The following is a 9,059-nucleotide window of genomic DNA, read 5'->3' as shown; positions in this document are numbered from 1 at the left end:
CTTCCTAATTCCTGGTTCTGAGTGCCCCCCTCCTAATCTCCCATGTGAGGATTTCCTGGGGTTCTGATTCCATAACTTAATTTTCTTCCTCTCTTTCTTTTGGATTATGAATGTCTACTGGAGTTAGGCTGCAATAACATCATTTGTCACTGCCTAACACGCAGGGTTATGCTTGAGCCTTTTGACTGAACAGAATAAATTAGTGTCCTGTTTTATTAGGAGTCAAAATCCAGAAGAGTAGGTTTATTTAGAGTGAGAGATAAGCTACACAGCAAGAGAAAAGACTGAATAAATAATGCCACTTACAGAAAGAAGTTGCTTAATTTTCTGTCACTTTCCCACTAGGCCAACTGTCTCCTTTACAGGGATCTACCTGCAGGCAATTTTCAATGGCCTAACCGAGAAATTCTGTAATATTTTCAACTCTAGTGTAGGACTTTCTCTTCAGTTTTGTAGTTCTCGGGAGCAGTGGAAAATGACCCTTCTTCGTTCAGTACCTAGCATGTTGCAATCCCCTCTTCTTGGAAGGCCCCCTCTCCTGCTCAGCCCTTCCTTCAATTCTTCTGCCAAAGTTATTTTATACTCCCTCTCTACTCAGTGCATTTAATCCCATCCCCATGCCTCAGAAAGCTTCCAGTGGCTCTGCAAAGGCACGCTGAGGGTCTCACCTTCTGCACCAGAGGCTAACTCTTTTCTTCCTAATCCTGCACAATCCCCTCTGCTCCTAGTCACATTTCCCCCAAGTCATGCCCTAGACTATGGTGTTCCAGCCACTCTTTCTTCATTCCCACACTTCCTAGAGATTCCCCATTTCGTTATGAGGCCTTTCCCTACTGCTTGACAGAAGAATGGGCCTCTCTTCTGGAAGGTCACCAACGTGGTTCCTTTGCCACACCTAATCCATTAAAATGACAATTTAAATAAAAATCCAATAAAAATGACAATGATAGTTTCAATAGCTAACACTTATATAGCACTAATTATGTGCCAGTTATAGTTCTAAGCATTTGACATAGGTTAACAGATTTAACCCTGGCAAAAATTCTTTGAAGTGTTGTGATGGTTAATTTTATGTGTCCATTTGGTTGGGCCACGGTGCCCAGATACGTGGCCAAACATTTTACTGAATGTTTCTGTGAGGGTGGTTTTGGATGAGATTAACACTTATATCAGTAGACTGAATAAAGCAGAGGACCCTTCATAATGTGGGTGGGCCTCATCCAATCCAACCTAGCCCTGAGGAGAACACAAGACTGACTTCCTCCAAGCAAGGGAGAAATCTGCCAACAAATGGACTTTGGACTTATTGGCTCTTCTTGGGTCTCTAGCTGTCCAGGTCACCCTGCAGATTCTGAACCTGCCAACCTCCATAATCATGTGAGCCAGTTTCTTAAGTCTTTTTATACATATACACACATCCTATTGGTTCTGTTTCTCTAGAGAATCCTGACCAGTACAGATGGGTATTTTATGATTATCCCATTTTACAGATGTAATAACTGGACACACAAAAGTTAAGTAACTTGTCCAAGGTCGTTATCAGTACGAGTATGTGGTCAGCTAGGATTCTGTTTGACTTCTGAGTTTGTGCTCTTTACCAGGAGATTAAAGGTATACTTACGCTGTGTTCAGACTTGTTTGTTGGTCTACTTCACTTGTAGTTTTTATTAGATTATTTTATGTTTTCAGTTGACAGTTTTGAGAAGACAGAATCTGTCCATCTGCTAGACTCTTGAAAAAGAGCAAGGTAGAAGAGTTGCGATGCATGAGTGGTGTGTATTGTAAAGGTGTTTAATATTTCAGCTTATCTTTGCTTCTGGAATCTCTATCCTATTCCATTGGTCTGTATGCTTGTTCTTGTACCAATACCAGGCTGTTTTGATTACTGTAGCCGTATAGTAAAGTTTGAAGTCGGGAAGTGTGATACCTCCTGCTTTGTTTCTTTTGCTAAGGATTGTTTTGGCAATTCATGGTTGTTTATGTTTCCATATGAATTTCTGTATTGTCCTTTCCAGGTCTGGGAAGAATAATGTTGGTAACTTAATGGGTATTGTGTTGAATCTGTAGATTGCCTTTAGTAGGATGGACAGCTTAACAATGTTGCTTCTTCCTATCCGTGAGCATAGAATATTTTTCCATTTGTTTGTGTCTTCTTGGATTTCTTAGAGGAGTGTTTTGTAGTTCTCATTGTTAAGGCCTTTCACTTTGATTAGGAAGATGCTGAGGTATTTCATTTTTTTGGTGGCTATTGTGAATGGGATTGTGCTTTTAATTAGGGTCTCTGCCTGCTTGTTGGTGTATAGGAATGCCACTGTCTTTTGCACATTTTTTTTGTACCCTGACACTGGCAAATTCCTTTATCAGTGCAAGCAGGTTTTTGACCGATTCTCTTGGATTTTCAAGGTATAGGATCAGATCATCAGCAAAGAGGGATAACTTGACTTCCTCTTTTCCTATTTGGAAACTCCTGATTTCCTTCTCTTGTCTAATCAACCAACTCATCTTTGACAAAGCCTCCAACAACAACCACTGGGAAGAGGAGAACCTATTCAGTAAATGGTGCTGGGAAAACTGGCTGATCACATGCAGAAGATTGAAACAGGACCCCTACCTATCACCGTACCCCCAAAATAACTCTAAATGGATCAAAGACCTAAATGTAAAACCTCAAACTATAAGAATCTTAGAAAATGCAGGAGGCATCCTTATGGAAATTGGAATTGGCAGCCAATTCCTATTCAGAAATCTAAATGTCCATACCTTAAGAAATAAAATAGACAAGTGGGACCTCATCAAATTCACGAGCTTCTACAAGACAAAAGAAACCGTCAAGAGAGCAGAGAGACAGCCACCAGAATGGGAAAAAAATATTTGCCAACTGTATATCTGACAAAGGCCTAACAAGTAGGATCTACAAGGAACTCAAACAAGCCAAAAAGGGGGGAAAAAAAACCAGACAGCCCCATTAAAAAGTGGGCAAAAGACATGAATAGACACTTCTCAAAAGAAGATATACTGGCAGCCAACAGACACACGAAAAAGTTCTCAGCCTCACTCATCATCAGAGAGATGCAAATCAAAACCACACTGAGATACCATCTAACCCCAGTAAGAATGCCCATCATTAATAAAACAAACAACAACAGAAGCTGGTGAGGATTCGGAGAGAAAGGAATGCTTCTACACTGCTGGGGGGAATGCAAACTAGTACAACCTCTTTGGAAGACAGTGTGGTGATTTCTGAAAGAACTAGAAATTGACCTTCCATATGACCCAGCAATTCCCCATTGGGAATATACCTGGAGGAACTCAAATCATTTTACAAAAAGGATACCTGCACAAGTATGTTTGTTGCAACTCTATTCACAATAGCAAAAACATGGAACCAACCATGTTGTCCATCAAAGCTGGACTGGATTAAAAAAAGTGATACATATACATAATGGAATATTATGCAGCCATAAAGAAGGACAAACATATGACTTCACAGCAACTTGATGGATTTAGAGTCTATCATACTCAGTGATCTATCATAGAAACAAAGAACAGAGTTCCATACGTTTTCACTCATAAGCGGACCGTGAACTATTTTTATAATACTATAAGAAAGGGATTGGCAAACTGGGAATCCCTAGTTGGAAACTGTCAGGGGAGGGGGGTGGGATTGGCAGTTGAGGAAAACCATTCGGGGAGGGAAGGGCATACCTCATCAACAAGGGTACCTGCATAATCATCGTTTATATACCTAACCTTGAATTGTACCCCACATCTTTATAATTTAAAAAATCTAAAAAAAAATTTTCAGTTTGTCAGCTCCTGACCATCTTCCCTCCACCAAATCATCATTTCAAGACAACCAAGTAAAGTCCCACAATTTCACCACTGTACACAATTTTAGGCAATTTTTCAGGATTACATTTTGGGTTCTTGAAGCCCCTATTTTGAAGCTCCTAACATTTTAGAAGAGTCAGATCTTTGAAGGTCTAAATATATGTGCTAGTTCTCTGTATAATATAAAGCAACAGTGCAGATATGGGTCAACATCATCCTTCCTGGAAACACTCTGGGAAATGGAACCATGTCTCAGTGTCTGCGGAGAGCCAGTGCTGAGGAAGCGTCCTCAAGCTCTGAAGACAGCATCTCCTTCCCATCCTTCAGTGGAGCCTCCATCTCCTCCTGGGAAGTGTAGATGCCGGTTTCCGGCCCTAACATTCACACTTGCTTTGTCTCATGCATTAGCTTCACACAACTGTTTATCAAGTAAGCCTTCCAGGCAGGCATTTTGCTTCTGAAAATCAGTGACTGTTTTGTGACTTTGGCAGCTCTGTTGGCACTTTAGGCCTTGGAACAGCTTATATTTTCCACTGGCACCATGTGGTGATTTCCACAGGCATTTTATGTTATTTTCTGAAGTACGTTCTCAGGACCAGTGGGATATAGTAGGCACCCAGTAGCAGGTAGCAGCAGACACCTCTCTCTCTCTCTCTCTCTCTCACACACACACACACACACACACACACACACACACACACACACACGTGAGTCTTCAGTCTCTTTAAGCCTCTCACCACAGCACTGTTTTCAGCCTTTCAGGCTATCAGGCACCAGAGTGTTTAAAGTTTTAATAGGCTTAGAGGTGACTCTAGAGTCCACCACCATCTGCATTCGTCTGTAATTTATGGCTGCCTCTTATTTAGTTGGTTTAGTAAATTGTACCTAAGAGTATTCTTTGAGACTTGGCAGCCTGGTGTACAGTTTCACGATTCAGCTGTGTTTTTGCCAACTATTTGGCTTCTTTTTTTCCCCCCTCTTGGATGACATTCTCAAATACTTCATTTGGAGCTTTGGTCTGGAACACACTTTATCAGACACCTTTTGTGTGCCAAGAGACCCCTTATATATTCTGTTAAGGCTAACTTTCCACATGCAAACACATTTATTTCAAAATTGCTGTTAAAGTCGCCATATTTCCAAATAGCAGAAGGTAGAGTATGGTGGGTTTGGACCACATCATTCTCGTGGCTTCCTGCCTCTCCCATACCCTCCACCCTTCTTCTCTGGATTCTAGTGGAAGGGAAATTCCTTTGTAAGTGGGGAGGTGAGGGTGATGGTGCCTAACCAAACCATTAAATTAATGTCTGTTGCAAAAATGAAAGGGCTTACTTACTTATGAGGTAGGTGAGGAAATGTCTTGGCCTTATTTCATTTGCTCAGTGTAACCATGCCCCGAAGATTAAGTCAAGACTATTATGGGTATAATTTATTTCTCTTTCAAGTCTGTCATCATGTGTGTAGATTTGGGATATTATGTTTTCCTCCTTTCAGGGATAAGGTCCATATCTGGAAATACAGATTTAAGGCCATCTATGAAAAGACTCTGAGGCAATTTGTTTACAGTCTCACAGAATATGGTTTTCTAGTCGAATCTGTGACTAACTCGCTCCTCCTTTTTTTTCCCAATAAGCATTATGGAGAACTCAGTTTTCCAGAATTAAGTACCCAATTATGTTGTTGCCTCCAAATAAGTGAAGGTGTAATTCATATATGCTATGATTAATACACTGTAATTGTGTAAACTGCTAGGAAAAATGTGATATTAAGACAAAAAAAGTAATAGGATTAAATCTTCTGCTCACACCATTAATCTTGTTTTTAGGCCTGAGGAGGGATTAGAGGTTAAAATAAATCTTTTAACATTATTTTTTTTAATAAGCAGAATAATGTAACCTCTTTAATCCTTTGTAATGGGAGAATGGGGATTTAGATTTTTAGCTTGAAATGTGAACTTCGCCCACATTTCCTTCAGGGTACATGTCTTCTCTATCTCATTACACTGTGGGCTGCCTGAGAAGTATCTGAGGCCACACGTGCAACACACCCTTAAATAGACCCGCACATCCTGAAATGGTCCCACGTTCTGGACTGCTGACTCCGGTGCCTTGTGGCTGCCTCTTGCACTTATCTCCTGCTGCCTGACATAAACTCAGTTTGTGTACTCTGGTGGCTGAGGCGTGGGCAATGTGTATCTAATATCCTTGATCCCCTTTGAATCTGATTTCTCATCTACATTTATATAAGTAGCAGGAGTAGGGAAACTGCTATAAGACTGTAACAAAGGACATTCAAAGGTGCTTGAAGAAGAAATAAATGGAATAAGGATCCTTTCATTCCACTCAGTGGCCTCTAACCCCTAAGCCCATGCAGTAGTTTCTGCCACCAAATACTTATCACTTGCAGCACACGAGATGCCAGGGTCAGCCTCTCTGACTGGGATAGCCCCTTTCCTCACATCTATGAGCTTTCCAGGCAAGGGTCTGCAATAAGGAAGTGACCCCAACGATGTTTTTTTGTGACTAGAGCTAATGCAAACATGTCATTGTTTTGTTAAAAATACAGATCTCTTATTTTGCTAGAAAGTAAGGACGTGCTCAAAAATTAATGAAGAAGTGTCAAAAGAACATAGCAGTCAGTTTAAAGGGGCTCCTACTGGCCAATCTAGATTAATTTAAGCATAATAAATAATGTCATAATGGATTATCATATTGAATAAAATAAACATCTAGAGTTCATATTGACACAAAGTAAAAAATAAATGAAATAGGCTCTAGAGATTTACTATATTGATGGTTATACAGCCTATAGTTAACACTATTGTACTGTATACTTAAAAATTACCTAAGGGAGTGGATCCTATGTTAAATGCCCTTACCATAAAAGAAAAAAATCTTAAACAAAGTAAGGGAGTGGAAGGAAACTTTTGGAAACAATGGATAGGTTTGTGGCATAGATTGTGATGATGACCCTCTGTATGTATTTCTCTCCAAATCCATCAAATTATGTGCATTAAATATGTTTAGTTTGTTGTATATCAATCATACCTCAATAGAGTCATTTTTTTTAAAAAACAAAAACCAACAAAATAATCCTTGGATTACCTTGTAAATTACGACTTCTGAGACAAAAAAAAAACAAAAAAAAACCATAGCAAACAAGCAAATCACCTAAATATTTATGTGTGTGTATATATAAAAGAAACACCAATAATAATTATAGAATCAACAATAATACAAATAATAAAGTAGGATGCCATACAATAACTATAGAAGAAATGATGGACAGTGGTTGCTAAAACTAGTAAGTGAAAATTTGGTGAGGAACAAGATGCTTTTGTGATCACAAAATGTCTCCCCACAAATTACATATTAACTACACAGGGAAAATAATTACTGGAGAGAAACCTGGCAGATACCACCCTACCCAAGTGATCAAATTCAGTATCACTCAGAATGGGATAGCATGTGCCTCCTGATATGATACACTAAGAAGGACACAGTATCACTCTACGACATTTCTTCTAAAAATGCATAATCTGAATCTAATCATGAGGAAATGGCTGTCAACTCTAAACTGAACAACATCTCTAAAATAACTGGCCTGTAATCTTCCAAATGAAAAAGGTCAACAAAAATAAAGGCTGAGGAAGTGTTTCTCAATGAAAGAGACTAAGGAGACATGACCATCAAATGCAATGTGTGTTCTTATATTGAATCCTAGACTGGTAAACAATGAGTACATTTGGGGTACATTGGACTAAAATTGAAAACAAACTGTGGATTAGATAATAGATTTGCAAAAAAATTAAGTATTTTGTTTTAAAAATTATGCTGTGGTTATGTAAGAAACTGTCCTTGTTCCTTAGAAATACACAATGAAGTATTAAGGGGCAAAGGCACATGATGTCTTCAAGCTACTCTCAAATAGTTAAAAAATGCAAATACTTATTTGTATATAAAACATATATACATATGGAGAGAGGCATGAATACGTACACTTACACATATATATGAAGAAAGAGGAAAAAATGATAATATAAATAGGATAGACCAAACTGACGACTCTCCAGGTAAAATGTATATTGGGCATTCTTTGCACTATTTTTATAACTTCTCTCTCTGTTTGAAGTCATTTCAAAATGAAAAGTTACAAAAAACATCCATAAGACTAAACGTGATTAAATTTGTTACCACCGAACAACTGGGGAAAGGCAATATTATTCCATCTTGCTTTCTACTTGACCTTACTGGCTATCTAAACTCTCTGCTTGATAATTACAGCCAGAATCTAGATTCTTTTCCTTAAACTCTGGGTTGTTATATGAAGATCACACTCACCTTGTGATTTAAACAAAAGCAAACACTCTTGGTACTTCTTGCCATCCTCAATCTCAGCAGTGAGGAAGGAGAAGGCCCCTAACTTGGGGAGGGAAAAATTCTCACAACTCTAGGCAAAGGGTTGCACATGGATAGCAGAGAGGAGGTGGTGGGCACCCTCTGGTGGTCTGTGTGCCCCTTAGAAGTGCTAGGTCTAACTTGCTCAGTCAGGAGAGGTACAGTAATTATGGCAGGAGGCTAAAATAGCAACCACAGCAGCTGTACACTCTCTGGAAAGAGGACCGCAGGGGCTTTTCTTTACAGTGCCAGCTAGGTATTGTCTTGGCAAGGGTGAACATGCTTCTTTCAGACAAAGTCACACAGGGACACATGACCCATCAATCCTTGCAGATGTCATTTCTAAAACCAGTCACCCTCAAACATAACATTGGTGCCTTAGTTTAAATGGCCATTTCACAAAATTACATCATCCTATGTAGAATTTAGCACCTATAGACTTCAACTAATTTAGGGGTTAATTTGATGATCAAAGCATAGCTAAAATATGGCATTGACTTGGCCTTAGGCTCTACAATACAAGATTTTACAGTGTATTGGTTTTTGTGGGGCAGACACAAGATTCACTGTCCAGATCATTGCCAATATATCAGTAGCTAATATTGGAGGTGACAGTGTATGTCAGGGTGAACATCAGCTATAATATTTTTGCAGGGGAAGCAGATTCATAGCCAAGGTACAGGAATGTGAGGAGGAGTAGTATTTTGGGTATCAAGAGATTTTCAAGTGTTCTTTAAAAATAGCTAGTACATTTCACCTTCTGGATATACTTCACATTTTTTTTTTTTTAGAGTTTGGTTCCTTTGACGAGAGATTCCAAGTGATTTATGA

Source organism: Carlito syrichta, unplaced genomic scaffold (assembly GCF_000164805.1).
Source record: "Carlito syrichta isolate Samal-C Ts95f unplaced genomic scaffold, Tarsius_syrichta-2.0.1 Scaffold308685, whole genome shotgun sequence".
Taxonomy (NCBI): Eukaryota; Metazoa; Chordata; class Mammalia; order Primates; family Tarsiidae; genus Carlito; species Carlito syrichta.
This window is presented reverse-complemented; position numbering follows the sequence as displayed.